Consider the following 15503-nt stretch of genomic DNA (forward strand, 5'->3'; position numbering starts at 1 on the left):
GAGCTGGTGTTAATATGTCTACCACTAGTGATGATTAACTTTGATCACTTGGTTAAGGTGACATCTTCCAGGTTTCCTCTCCGGAAAGTTACTGTCTTTTCACTTGTAGTTAATATATATCTTCAGGAAGAGACTCCCAGCCTATACAAACATCTATTCTTCTCAAAAATTTCCCCCTGATTTTAGCCTCCATCAGGCACATTATCTGCAGTCATTATTAATGTGGGGTTTGCCGAACAGCGATTTTTCTATTTCCCTTTTTCCTTCTACATTAATAGAAATTCTTCTGAAAAGAAGACTGATCCCTTCTCCCCCATTCATCTATTTATTTGATTATTTATTTATACCAGTATAGATTCATGGCTATTTCTTTTATCCCGTGGATTAAAATCTAATACTACCATTATGTTCATGCTCAAATTGTTCCAGATTTGGATATCAAGAGCCTTTAGGTAGGCTCCTGTGTTATTCTGACAAGTCCTCATACCTGTTGAAGCACTTCCTTATTTTTCAGTATCACAAGATGCTCCAGGCTCATCTGGTATTTTCCCTTCCCCAGCCCGGCAATCGAGCACTTCTCTAAGGTGCCCTGGCTCTTTTTATTAAAGAATGCAATTTAGAAATGAAACTTAGATCTGGTTGCTAAGTGTGTTCATTATAAACAGAGTGCCTCTGTTTCTAGACCCTCTCAGCCAATAGATCTAGGAAATAAATGTACATTTGCTAACACCTGCATGTACACACCCGTATTTCTCTCTGTATGTGTATCTATTAAATACTATGAATTCCTACTGATACCTGTAAATCCAATCAAACACCATAGGGTTCATGATAGCCTTCCTTCTTTACCTGTAACTTTTTCTCAAAAGATGAGAAGCCTGGCTCCCACAGGACAATCAATAGCAGAGCTTGTCCTCCACAATAACCTACTCAGCCAACACAAAAGTGTGTATGTTTACCAAACTAAGTAGAATTGTGTAAGATCTAAATTAGGCTAAGTGAAATTAAGTAGCTATATGTTTTATGACCCAGAGAATCTATTCTGTGCTATTTACCCAAGGTCTATAAAGCAATGTGTGTAATAACCGTCCCCACAATGTTTGTGGGAACTGAAGGCAACCCAGGTGTCCATCACTGGGGGATGGAAACATAAAAGGTAATGGATATAAAAAGTGGGCACTGTGCAATAAACTGAACCTGGATAGACTTCAAAAACAGTGTTGAATGAAGAGTCAGGAGATCAATAATAATACCACTTATGTAAATTTAAAACACACGCCTACATAAAAATTATCTGTTTTACAAAGATATGTGTGTATATTTGGCACATATCAGATTCTGCATATCATGATGGGAAGGGGAATGGAACTGGATATAAAGGGAAAGAGTATGACAAAATAAGAGAAATGCATTTTCATTGAACCAAGATAATGATGTGTGATGCATTGGAGAGTGTAACTAATTCCAATGTCCTCTCTGGAGGTAAAAATCAAAGTAGGCAATGTGTAAGAAGTCAATGAAATAATCAAAGGCCAATAATAAGATAAGTCTTTAACTTAAAAACAATTTTTTTACTCATATTAAATGTATTGTCATTCAAGGCCTCCAGAAGCTAAAGGGTAAGAGGTTTTTTAAAAATTCAGCACTGAAGACATTTTAATTCAAAATGACACGTGAGAACAATATAAATGCATTACAATGCTTCGAAAATCCAACATTGGCTCTTTTAAATATCTTGTTTTAGTAATGGAATTTTGTTGTTGTTGTTGTTGTTGAGACAGGGTCTCACTCTGCCTAGGCTGTAGTGCAATGGCACAATCTTGGCTCACTGCAACCTCTGCCTCCCAGGTTCAAGTGATTCTCCTGCCTCGGACCCCCGAATAGCTGGGATTAAAGTTGACCTGGCTAATTTTTGTATTTTTAGTAGAGATGGGGTTTCACCACGTTGGCCAGGCTGGTCTTGAACTCCTGACCTCAAGCGATCCTCCTGCCTCGGCCTCCTGAAGTGCTGGTATCACAGGCATGAGCCCCCACACCCGGCCTAGTAATGGAGTTTGATAACTGTCATGAACATTCATCATGATCAGGGTACATCATTATTCCTTGGGCTTTTTCTCCCACAAGGGAAAACTAATCTCTTCGTTCTCCATGTTCCTTTTACGCCAGTCACTGTAGCCCTTTCTCCATCGTCTGGACAAATGAAGCCTGACCTCTTTGGGCTTGTGCTGTGGCTGACCCTTCTGTCTTCGCTCTTCTTCCTCCACAGTTTCACACCTCCGGCTTCTCATCAAATGGCACTTCCCCAGACATCTTGCCTGACCGCCTATCGAAATTACCTCTCCTCCACCCTTTATTATCCCCAGTGCAGTTTTACTTCATTGGTTGTTTCATTTAAAGTATTTTACTTTACATGATGACTTTCACTCTCTCCCCACTAGAATGTATGGCTCTTCAAGGCCTGTTCATTGTGATGTTACCAGTACTAGGAACGGTGCCTGGCAAGGATTAGATGCTCCATAAACATCATGCTCGCTCAGGTTGCAGACATGTACTTCTTGGGAATGTTTTATTCAGATGCAGTTTTCAGCCCGGGAACAGAGCTTTCTCTGAGTCCCTAGTTCTATTCTTAGCTTTAGGAGCCAAGCAGTGGTATAATTACTACATATGACACCAGAAAAAATTACTTTTTAACATTTCTCTCCTATACACAACAAAATCATTTTTAATCATAATCCTAATAGAGAAATTTGGAAACAGTGAAAAATTGTTTATTCAATTCTATATATAATGAAACCAGCAGTAAAATAAAAATAATGTAATGAGAATAAAATAATTACATTCATATACTTTTTAGAAAAGGGAAAAATTGTATACCATGGTTCATATTTTATTTCACTGATTTAAATGATAGGCACAGAAGCTCTTCAAGTGGTCACAGAATTGAAGTAACTCAAATTACTTCTTCATCTTCACAAACTGTGTTATTATTGTTGATTTCAAATCTACTATTTAAATCCAGGAATTGATAGATACAAGCTGCTCTCAAAGTGAGCTGGGATATTCTGAGCCATGGCTAATTTATGCTCGAAATGAACATGTGTAGCTGAGTTTGCATGTATTGAGGACCAACTGTGGAACTGGGAAGTCTCTAAATTAGCTTTCATATAGATAGAATACAGTGTGTTCAAGGATACATGATTTTAAAATGTGAGAATTTCAAGCTTACATATTTATTCTAAAAACTCAACTGTAAGCAACTGCAGCAGCAGATTTTTAAGGGGAAGAGTATGTTATCAAGTACCTGCACACACTGATTAAAACCAAAAAAAAGCCTATAGACTGTATTTCACTTTATTAATTTTGTTGTTGTTGTTGTTTGTTTTTTGAGATGGAGTCTCACTCTGTCGCCAGGCTGGAGTGCAGTGGTGCGATCTCGGCTCACTGCAACCTCTGCCTCTCGGGTTCAAGCAATTCTCCTGCCTCAGCCTCCTGAGTAGCTGAGATTACAGGTGCCTGCCACCAGGCCCAGCTAATTTTTTGCATTTTTAGTAGAGACGGGGTTTCACCATGTTGGCCAGGATGGTCTTGATCTCTTGACCTCGGGATTGCCCACCTCGGCCTTCCAAAGTACTGGGATTACAGGCGTGAGCCACCGCGCCTGGCCTAATATTTTTAAATCTGTAGACACCACACTCTCTTATCGTCCGTATTAGGTCAGGCCTCTCCGGTCATCCAGTCCAGCGACACCACTGTGTAGCTTCAGATACTTGGAATGAAACTTAACATTTCCTTTCATAACACTTTCACTTTCACACGGTACCTGGATGCCACTCCACGCTGTCACCTGGCTTTTTCTCCCTCTGATTTCTGTCTTCTGCTAGAGTCCAAAGGTTCCCCGAAAGCCCACATTCCAGGGCCTCCAAAGACTCACAACGCCCTGGAAATTCCCAAAAGGCTAATAAGCTAAAACTCATGAACAGCATCCAGCTATTCCACAGAGGAATGAGGAGGAGGAAGGGAGAGAGTCATTCACACTCTACTCCAGGAAGAGGGATGTCTCATTTTCTCTAATTCTCTTGCTCTCCCTGCTCGGCTCCTCAGCCCTGTCTCACCTCCTCCCACTACCTGCCCTTCGTTCCTACCAGGGGTGTTAAAGACAAAAACACAAAGCCTGTGTCTCTGTGATTTCGCGTTTGTACTTGCTATTCTCTTTACTTGGTATTGAGAAGTACAAATGTAATTTCTACCTAAATAATTCCTATCCCATTATTCAAAATTCTGTTCAAGTATCACCTGTTCTGAGAAGTCTCTCCCTATGTCCCTCTCCTTCATGGCAGGCTCCAGAAAGATTTAGTCATTTTCTCTTTAATGCTGTTTCTGTACTTGAAAAAACTTCTATAATTGACATGTGTTTACTCACTGTGATTTCTTTCAGTGCAGAGCCTATGAGTTTACTCATCTTTGTAATTCTAACTCTTAGGTTGTGTTCAATTTATGGAAAAATGTTTGACTGAAAAAGGAAATACAAGATACAAGGTATGTTTTGGAGCCAATTGTAACTTAAAATTATCAACCACACCTCATCCCTCAAGCTGCAGAGGTTTGACCTAACCTTCAGAATGGCTGACACACTGATTTCCTTGTGCTTTACTAATTTATTCCCATGCCTACTTCCGACAAGTTTTCTAGACCAGATGACATTACTTGCCATCCCTTATCATGAGTTGATGGTTATTATGGGGTAACTAAAGGCACAGTAGTCATTAAAGGCTGTATACATGGCTGGTGAATCCAGGAAATGAAATATAGAAACATTATGTAGCTGGTTACACTCTATATAATTTCTATCTACGTGAAAGAAAACTCATGGTGATTATTACTTATATACTAATATTTCATTTCTGAAACACATAAGAAATGAATTAGTGACAATTCAATATTGCTTTGTTAAGTGTAGTATTTTGGGTTACTGTCCTCAATCATGTTTCCTCTCTAAAACAGGATTATACATCTCTCTTTATTGTCAAATGACTTGTCATACATTCTGTGGGGAAGAATCACATCCCCACCTCATTGATTCTGTGCTTGGCCATCATGTGATATGCACTGGCCGTGTGACCAAAAGAATGGCGAGCAGACGTTTGCCATGATTAAACAGAAGGCTTTAATGTAACTGTGTGGATGGCTGAAGCTTTTCTGTTCTTGCCCTCCACCATGAGAATATCATGTCTCCAGACAGGGGTTGTTGCTCTTTCAGTAAAGGTTCCACAATGCAAAGAAACATAGAGCAGAACTACACTAACCCAGACTCATGCCCTGAAGCGTTCATGGTGTGTGAGCATGAATTAAATATTTATTGTAAGCCACTCAGCTTTATAGTTGGTCTTTACACAGAACATAGAAGAAAATCTCATGCATAGGGCAAATTATTGAAGACTGATTTTATTTTAATTTAAGGATAAGAATGATATCATATTGCCTTTTTATAATTTGGCGCATTAAAAGGTACTAAATAAATATTTTGAATTAATATGATTGCAATAAAGTAAAACAGGTTGTGTTTAATGATGTAGAAATTAAAACTTTAAAAATTAGTTCTCCTTTGTATATTGGACATCTGTTGTTTTTGTCAGTTCAGAATTTCTTCCTCTACGTCCAGGAACAACACTCATCTCATTTTAGGGGCAAGTAATTCTTTTTTTTTTTTTTTTGAGACGGAGTCTTTCTCTGTCCCGCAGGCTGGAGTGCAGTGGCGTGATCTCGGCTCACTGCAAGCTCCGCCTCCCGGGTTCACGCCATTCTCCTGCCTCAGCCTCCCGAGTAGCTGGGACTACAGGCGCCCACCACCACGCCCGGCTAATTTTTTGTATTTTTAGTAGAGACGGGGTTTCACCGTGTTAGCCAGGATGGTCTCGATCTCCTGACCTCGTGATCCGCCTGCCTCGGCCTCTCAAAGTGCTGGGATTACGGGCGTGAGCCACCGCGCCCGGACAAGTAATTCTTCTAAGGCTTTTAATCATAGGACACTGGCTTCCCAGACCACAAGTTTAAGCACATAACCCAGATTTGGCCAATTATGGCACCTCATTTTCTCTGTCACAGTGATTGGTGCTTGGATAGGAACAGAATCTAGGATGATAGAGTCCTTCCTTGAATTTCTATATACTGAAGTAGTTGGAGAAAACTGCTACCTTTTTTGTTGGGTTCACAGCTGTAGTAAACTGAAGCCATGCCCAAAAGGTATAAAGAAAAAGGAAGGCTGGCTGCGGTGGCTCAGGCCTGTAATCTCAACACTTTGGGAGGCCAAGGTGGGTGGAACACCTGAGGTCAGGAGTTCGAGACCAGCCTGGCCAACATGATGAAACCCCGTCTCTATTAAAAACACAAAATTAGCCAGGCATGGTGGTGTGTCCCTGTAGTCCCAACTATTTGGGAGGCTGAGTCAGGAGAATTGCTTGAACCCGGGAGGTGGAGGTTGCAGTAAGCCGAGATCGCACCATTGTACTCCAGATTGGGAAACAAGAGTGAAACTTCATCTCAAAAAAAAAAAAAAGAAAGAAAGGAAAAAGAAAAAGGGAACAAAGCCCACAAAGAGAGTAGTAGAATTAAGAGAATGTTCTGAGGGCTCTTGAGTCTTTTGCCCAGTTCTTGAAATCCCGTATCTACCTCATTAATGTGGCTCTTCTTTCTGTGAGCAACACTGGTATCCTTCTAACAATTCCTTCTTTGCTTAAGTAAATTAAAATTGAGTTTCTGTATCTCAAGTACTATTGAATATAATTTGAATTAAAGGAGCTTTCAACCATTGGGTTATAAATCAAAACAGAACAAACATTACATTGATCCAATTCAGCAAGCTGGGTTGTAAAGAACGAAGATGCTCTGGAAAGCATGCCAGGGAACCCTCATCAGTGGTCCAGTCCAGCTCTAAATTAGCCAGGATTAAGGAGAGGTTGTTCCTGAGCCTTTCCAGAGCTTCCACCCATATCCAGGGAAGACCTTTCCCCCTTCATCTATAAACGGAATGACTGGGACACAGAAAAGTGACATACATACAAAACATACAATTAATGTAGGTGTCAAGTGAAGGGCATGAGGGGGCATGATACACAAGGTTGCAGCCCTTAGAGGACCGGAAATACCAGCTTGTTCCAAGAATTATTTTTCCAGAAATACTGAAATAAATATAGAAAATACAAGGAAAGCACAAATTCAAAGATGTTTCTACCCACTGATGGGAAAGTTGTAAAGCTAAGCCAAACAGAAAAAGCCAGAGTGCTTTAAGTGATTACGGATTCCAGTATTTCAGGAGAGGTCCATGTTTTCTAGACCAAATCTTCTCATATCATAATTTTTAAATGACAAAGAAATGAAAGGATTACACGTCAGTGCAGAAGCTGTTCTTGTGATAGGGGAATTCACAGGGACCGAACACAACTTCTGTGTGTCTGAAATATGATTCTGACTTAATAGTCAGAAAATTTCCTTCCAGAAGTCCACCACTTGAAGCCTAAAATCATTAAAGATAGATAAGATAGATGATAGATAGATAGATAATAGATAGATGATAGATATAGATAGATGATAGATAGATGATAGACAGATGATAGATGATAAATATAGATGATAGATGATAGATGATAGGTGATAGATAATAGATACATGATAGATATAGGTAGATGATAGATGATAGATAATAGATAGATGATAGATATAAATAGACAGATGATAGATAGATGATATAGATAGATAGATAGATGATAGGCAGTTAGATAAAATCTTTCTGAAAAACAGCCTAGCCCATTCAGCAAAGAATGTTACAATCTATGAACTTCCCAAACCATCATCAAACAGCATAAAATAGAATCACGTGATCCGCAAGAGATCACCTGCAGCTCCAGGTGAGATGACACCTGAAAGACTTTCCATACATGGCCTAAACATTGGCTTCAGAGATCACATGTGAGTTCTATATTTTAAAGGGCAGGAAAACATAAAAATAATCATAGCTACAATCTTGAAGATTTTTTCTGCATCCATTTACCTAAATGAGTCTGCCCAGTGACTACCATTTAGTTCTCACCTATGAGGAAAATATTGTTATTTTTGTTTACAGATGAAAAAAAAATGGAGCCCAGAGGTCTCTAACAAATAAGTGGCAGAATCTAAATGTGAATTCCAATTGTTTGAGTTAAAGCCTAACTCCCACCACCACTCTACATTAACCCTGATGAATTACTCATCATTTTACCACAACATATGGGAAGTACTTGATAAATAATTGATGAATGAATTGATCAATGGCATTAAGTTCAACAGCCTCACAGCCATCTGTAATATGCCCCCTGTTTATTTTGTTGGTATTAATCCCCACTGTGACTTTTCATGGAATTACCTCCAAAAATACCACATAATGCAAAATTGCAGGAAAGAAGCTCAAAGTTTGGGATCTGAGGACAAAGAAGCAAAATGACTTCCCCAAAGTCAGACACTGAGGATCAGAGAAGTACCTAGCAGTCTAGTTTTGCTAGAAGAAAGGCTGTCTGGAGGACACTAGTGGGAGTAAAGAAAGACTGATTACAGCCAAATTGTAAATGCGTTTGGATGGTCTTTACTCTGAAGGCAACAGAGAGCCATTGAATGGCTCCTAAGTGGAGGAGTAACAAGATTGGAGCCATATATAAGCAAGTATCTGATAAATGCTTTTGGATGATTAAGTTGATATCAGACTAGATCCCAAAAGGATATGGCATTTTTAATTTTGGATAATTTGAGGAAGATTTACTTATGAAAGAAGTGATTCCAGAAGGAAGAACAAGGTGTAGAGAAACTACAGGCAGCAGGTAGGAACCCAGGGCTAGTAGCAGCAGAGCTGTACTAGCTTAATGGAACCAAAAGAGAGAGGGGCTACCCAAATCCAGGGGAGAATGCTGTACAGTGTAAACTACCCAGAAGGGAGCTGTGACATTCTGCCATGGCCAGCCAGGGGTCACTTCACAGGGAAGAAACTAGAGGAATAAAGACTGACTTTGCTTTCTCTCTTCGCTCTATCTCCTGCCAGCGCTTCCCACTGGACAAACCCAACAAGCAGCCAGAGTACATTCAAGCCCCTCAAAGAGTTCACATAGGGGAGCCCCCCAGGAAGGAAGCAGAGGTAGGAGAGTGGAGGGGATCTGGAGGCCCAAACCAATGATATCGGGCTCAAAGTCTTCCCAATAATGAGAAACATTCTGTTGCGGTATAGTTTACAGACAATTTTTAGTTACCTGTATTAAGATAAATGAAGAATAAGTAGAAACAATGGTAGGATATTATTATCAGTATAAAGATACTTTATTCCCAATGACTGTATAAGATAACTATATTTATTTTTAAACACTAGACTCATTTATATTGTAGTTCCAGTTTCTGTAAGTATAGCAGCTACTGAAATGGAGAATGGGAGTGGAGAGAGGGGAAGAGCCAAGTCTGGCCCCAAAATACATACTTTTGATTGGTAATTTGATCTGGTGTGAAAAATTAGCTATAAATTATTAGTAGCAGAAAACTGCATACGGTTGATTTAAAAATGACTCCACTTGAAGCCACATATTTATAATGATAGTTTAATATGCTGTTGGATCAATTATTCTTTCAGGTTCATGACACAATAGAAAACTCTCATCAACAAGAATGTTGGTGTTTCCTAATCAGGAGCTAAGTGGTTATACTTTATATCACTTAAAAATACAAGTTGTTTCAATTCTGGAGATACAGCTTTCGCACATGGGCATCCATAGCCATGGATGTGTGACTGATAAACACACTGGCTTATGAAAAATGTAGGCCAAGGTCAGTATTTCGCTTTGCTAAGAATTGTTAAAATCAAAATATCCTTGGTAGGCATTAGGCCTAAAATCTCATTGCATTTTAGCTCTCTAATCCTGTGCAAGTATTTTGACCTTTTTAAGCAAATATCTTGCCCTACCTAACCTCTCATAGAACATACATATTGAGCAATTACTGTTTTCCAACCACCAGGTTTATCTCCATTACTTACCACCACAACCCAAGAAGTAGGTACAACAGTTATCTCCATTTTACTGATAAGAAAAATGAGTCTTATTAATGTGGGTTAAGTAATTTACCTATAGTCTTACAGCTAATAAATGATAAAGTAGGATTAGAATCCAGCCCCTGGCCTGACTCCAAACCATATACTATATATCCTCCTACCCCATAATTAGTAGATAATATATACTCTACTATCCTCCTACCCAATAATAGTCATTTAGGGTTTGAACGAAATAACGTGTTAAAATATTATGTAAAGGTAAAGAATTATATGAATGTATAATTTTTGTTTTATAAATTCTAAGATTCTTGACCACTCCCTAAGTATAACTTTTCAAAGAGTCTACTGTATTCATTCCTCAAATAAATATTTTGATCATCTACTAATCATTTTCAGTTTTCTTGTGACTAAGATAAAATTTCCAAATACTAGACTGTGGAAAAGCATACTTGAAGTAGTTAAAGGTGAACACTGGCTGAAAGAAAAAGGAAGTTTAGAAAATTATTTTTAAAACTACCATAGTATTTAATTGGTCTTCAGAATTTGGTTACTGTTTCAGTGTAACTGTTGACTTGCATAAACTCAAAAGAAACAGTTTCTCATATTCCAGTAAGCATGAAACATACTGTTGGTGTTGTCTTGATGTTATGTTATATATTTTAATTCTTACTAAAAGTTTTCTCTGGTTAGAACTTGCTCAGTCCACTTTTCTGCAGAACAGACATTACTAAGGCAAAATAAATCTCCGGTTGTACATATTGATCAAAATATGGAAGCCTAAAAGAGGCACGCTGTTTGAAAAACACTGTGAAACATCATGCAGATGAGTGTTCTTATCCAAAGCCAAATTCTTCCCTTCTTTTAGTTCTTCTTTTTCTGGATACAGGAAATATATTCCCTTTTGAGGAGGCAATATGCCTGGGCCTCCCTCCTTCTCCTCACCAGTGTCTAAAAGGAATTATTCCACTTCCAAGGCCACAGGAGACTATATCAGTGCCGTCTATGTTTAGAGTCTAACACCATCATCCTTTCAGAAGGCAGCAGTAGCAGCTATCTCAAGAGACAAAGCAGCATGTTGGGTCCCTGAGCAGATGCCCACCTGTCCAAAGTCCCAGGCTCCATCTGAGTCAGGTGTCATTGAAACACATCACCCAGTGAAAGTCACATGGAGTCTTAATAACGCAGATTTAGTCAACTTCTTTATTTCAGATGTCCAACTCAAAAAACCTGGGAGACCTTAAGCATTACCTATTTTCTCTTTCACCAAACAAAATGATAAAAGGGAAAAAAAAGTCTGCAGACTCTCCTATCTTCCTTAGCAAACCAAAACAAAGAGAGATTCCTTACTCCTGAATGGTAGGTGTGAGTAAGAGGGGGGAGAAAAATAGTAGCATGAATCTACTAACCTAGTCAGGTTAAACAAAATCCTGTTTTACACTCTCATGACAATGCTACCCAGTTCATTTGGTCCATTTTAACTGAGTGCCTCCACTGTGCCCAGTTTCTGGAGTTTGCACAATTTAAGTTGCATTTCCCATCCCCTAGAATATTAAGAATATTTTAAAAATTATTACAGTAACATGAGCTAGGCTAAAGAAAAAGATTACAGGTAATGAAGACCCTATAAACACTATAAAGCATATACAATCAGGAATTTTATAGACTTGAGTATTGGGGAAGAGATTGTGGCACAGATATCGGCCAGCCTGGGTTTGAAAGACAAAATTGGGATTGGGAAAGAGAAGAAAGAAGGATTTGGGGGCCGGGGGAGGGGGGGAATGCCATGCAGATGTTGAAAAGATAATAGCAAAGAGGACATCAGTGCTCTGGGAATATTTGGTTTGGCACCAACACGTAGAATTATTTTCTGTGGGGGTGGAGGCAAACAAAGGGAATTACAGAATCTAATGACAACTGAAATAATTTCAGTGCTAAGCATTGATTATTATAGAGACAGAATAAAGAGGAAAAAACGTAATCATAAGACTTTGCAAAGGAACCTTACCATTCTTCTCACCCTTGCCAACAAAATCTATTTTTCTCCCACAAAACCTGGACTATGAGATTCTAGCATTTCACTTGGCACAATCACCTTTAAGTATCAACATTAACCTCCTTCACTTCTCCTCTAAATACAAGATTTTGAATATCAGTATGAGAGCCCATGGCTAATTCTAGGAAGTCACTCATTGTAAAAATGGCATGTAATTGCTGTGCTGGCCAGTGCAAAGAGGATATGCTTATTACTAGAGAAGACAGTCCTCTTTCCAAGAGGAATCTGAGACAAATGATGCTGCCATGTATAGAAACAATAAAAGAACAAAGGTATTTTGCAAATAAAGTTGTCCATCGAGTAGAGTCATTGCTAAATGCAGAAAGCATGTATCTCACTATGGGGAAACACTGAGACCTCTTTCAACTCTCCCTACACTGAAGCAACGTAAAAAGTTTCAGTCCAAAGTCCCAATCACCAGCAATATGGGACACAGCAAAAGTCATTTACAGTCTTATTTCATACATGATATATTCTACATTAAGAATAAAATAAGTCATTATATTGTGAAACCTAGAATGGAATCCAAACCAGCTTAACTGCATTATCTTGTGACATTCACTCATTACCATTTATTGATCAAAGTGTTTTCTTTGTCTGCATGCTGAGCTAACACAGATTAATTACTCCATGATCCGTTTAAAATTAAATCAAAGAAGGCTCCATTATAATTGGTCAGACATAACATGAAGGCAGGGAAAGGAGTAGCAGTGGTTAATGCCCTGTATGCTTAATGTATTTTTCTAAAAGAACATGCTGAATTCAACCTCCCCTCAAAATCAAATAACTATAATGCTGAAAGATGACATTTTTTTCTTTGCTGTATGTCTTGTTCAGAATACTGTATATAAGAGAAACTTCATTTCTAAGATCTCTAGGGCTTGCTGAGGAATGACTTTTATCAGCATTCTTCAAAATACATTTCATGTAAGGGTAGGTTGATATAAAATTTTTAAAGAAAACTCTTTGAAAATGAAAAAGAGCATAAATAGCTTGGATGTTTTAAAAAATGCACCTATCCTCTCTGAGGAAAAAAAACATCATTTATCCTGATGTATACTGGACCCTAGTTTTTCTTTTCAGATTCCACTGGGTAGCAGTCATTTCTTTTGATAGGATTTACCAGTATCTCCAACTAGGGGTAGGTCCTAATTAATCCCCATCTATAAAGGTAATCCTATGCATCTTGTTTGTTTAAGATAAACTAGGTCTATACCAATCAATTAATAATAATTTTCTGGCCACAGAGACTTCATGAATGTTGTTCAGTGGCATCCACACTATCCCGCTGAGTAGTCTAAGTTTGCTTCAGGCAGTCTCCTATCCATTGCCACAAGAGAAACAGCCAGTAACACTGTAAATGGCAGAGCGAAAAGTGAAGAAAAATCTAGTTCTTGATGAAAGAGTTGTACCACTCGACCAGCCCACCCTGAAGTTGGGTCTACATCTGGATTTTCCAATCAAATGAATCAAGTTATCCCCTGGTGTTTAAGCCAGGCTGAGTCATATTTTATGTAAATTCTGCTCAAAAGTATCCTAACCACTATGCAACATGTGTTGCTCAATTTTTCACAGAGCCTATAGTCAGAGAATAAACTGAATCTTAAAGACTGCTGGGTATTCAAGAATATTTTTATTTGTCTAAAGATGAAGAAGTAAAGAAGAGTCACATGAAGAAGGTAAGATGGTTTTTAGGAATTATAACTAATGGAGACTCCTGGGCCCAACGTTTGCTACTATGTCATTATCACAAGTCAACCTCATCACTGCTGAGAATGGTAAGAACACTGCACCTCATTATTGGGATCACTATGAGTTTCCAAATTTGAGTTTTGAACCTCAATCACAGAAGAGATTGCAACCTTAGTGTTTTAGAATTTGAAAAGAACTAAGCAAAATGTGTATGAGAAAAAATATAAACATATTCATATATTATTTAAGATTATTTTATTAAATGATAACCTAAGCTTTTACTGGAAAACTAAAAAGTCAACAGAGAAGAGAACAGGTACCATGGTAAAGAAAAACAGTATGAGCTGGACGTGGTGGCTCACGCCTGTAATCCTAGCACTTTGGGAGGCCGAGGCAGGAGGATCGCTTGAGGTCAGGAGTTCAAGACCAGCCTGACCAACATGGAGACAACCTGTCTCTAATAAAAATACAAAAATTAGCTGGACGTGGTGGTACATGCCTGTAATCCCAGCTACTCAGGAGGCTGAGGCATGAGAATGGCTTGAAACTGGGAGACGGAGGTTGCAATGAGCCAAGATCGCATCACTGCATGCCAGCCTGGGCAACAAAACGAGATTCTGTCTCAAAAAAACAAAAAAAAAAACAACAAAAAAAGAACAGCATGGAGGATGAGTCTTGAGACATGGTTAAATTCCTCTCTGCCTTTTAGCTGTGTGATCTTGTGCTGTTTACTTAAACTTTCTGAGACACTCCCTTCAGCAGTAAAACAAAATAATAATAAAATTTTCAAAAGCTATTAAAAGGATATTAGATAATATAAAAAAAGCTTAATAAAATCTTTATTATTCACATATGATTTCCACAAAATGAATAGCATTTAACCTAGTTGGAAAGCTAAAATGTGCATGGTAAAACACTGATTCATGTCCTTGTTCGAGGCTGCCAACTTCCCATTGTCTGCAGAATAAAGTCCAAATATTTTAGAATAGAATTTATAGTCTTCTGCAACTTACAAACTGGCTTCAATATATGTTTCCAGAGTCATCTCATACTACTCATCTTTACAAGTTCTGCTTGCCAGTAACCCTGCCGTCCAGCATTCCTAGACACCTCATTCTCAGCACCCCTTATGTTAGCCACTTACATATCTTGGCTCTTGTTATTCCTCCTTGAAGAATACTCCTTCTCTGCCTACCTAACATCTACCCATGTCTCTTAATACATTATTACTATTTACAATTTTTTAATGGACTACTATGTCCTAAAGCCCAGTTCAAATGCCACCTCTTTCCTGGGGATTCATATATCACCACTAGCTGTCATCCTTCATTCTCTAAACTTCCACAGCCCTTGATCTGTAACTTGGTTGCTCTTAAAAGCAAAACCAAACAAAATGAAAACATAGTAATGTAACAGTCACATGTAAAAAAATGTCTGATTTCTCTTACTGAAGTTTAAAGGCTTTATGAGCAGAATTATGCCTGATACGATTTTATTTCCTTAAGATGCTAAAATGAGATAATTCACAAATATTATAGTAAATATCAGTTCAATAAATAAACGAAAATAATAGAAGGAGAAATATGGTATAGGGGAATTAGTGTTAAGCTATTTGTGTAAATGAGAGAAGAATTCAAAGCACAGAATGATCATTCCAGCATGAATTGCCAAGTAGAAGTGTGGTTGAGGTGAAGCTTGAAGGAA

General features: G+C 38.4%; 1 protein-coding gene across 2 annotated transcripts in view; it reads right to left on the minus strand.

The window, feature by feature from the left end:
- The window catches only part of FGF12 (fibroblast growth factor 12), a 600621-nt gene that overhangs the window by 334681 nt on the left and 250437 nt on the right, over positions 1–15503 (minus strand). The gene's annotated exons all lie outside the window — the stretch shown is intronic.

Source organism: Hylobates moloch, unplaced genomic scaffold (genome assembly GCF_009828535.3).
Source record: "Hylobates moloch isolate HMO894 unplaced genomic scaffold, HMol_V3 SCAFFOLD_13, whole genome shotgun sequence".
In the NCBI taxonomy this organism is placed as follows: domain Eukaryota; kingdom Metazoa; phylum Chordata; class Mammalia; order Primates; family Hylobatidae; genus Hylobates; species Hylobates moloch.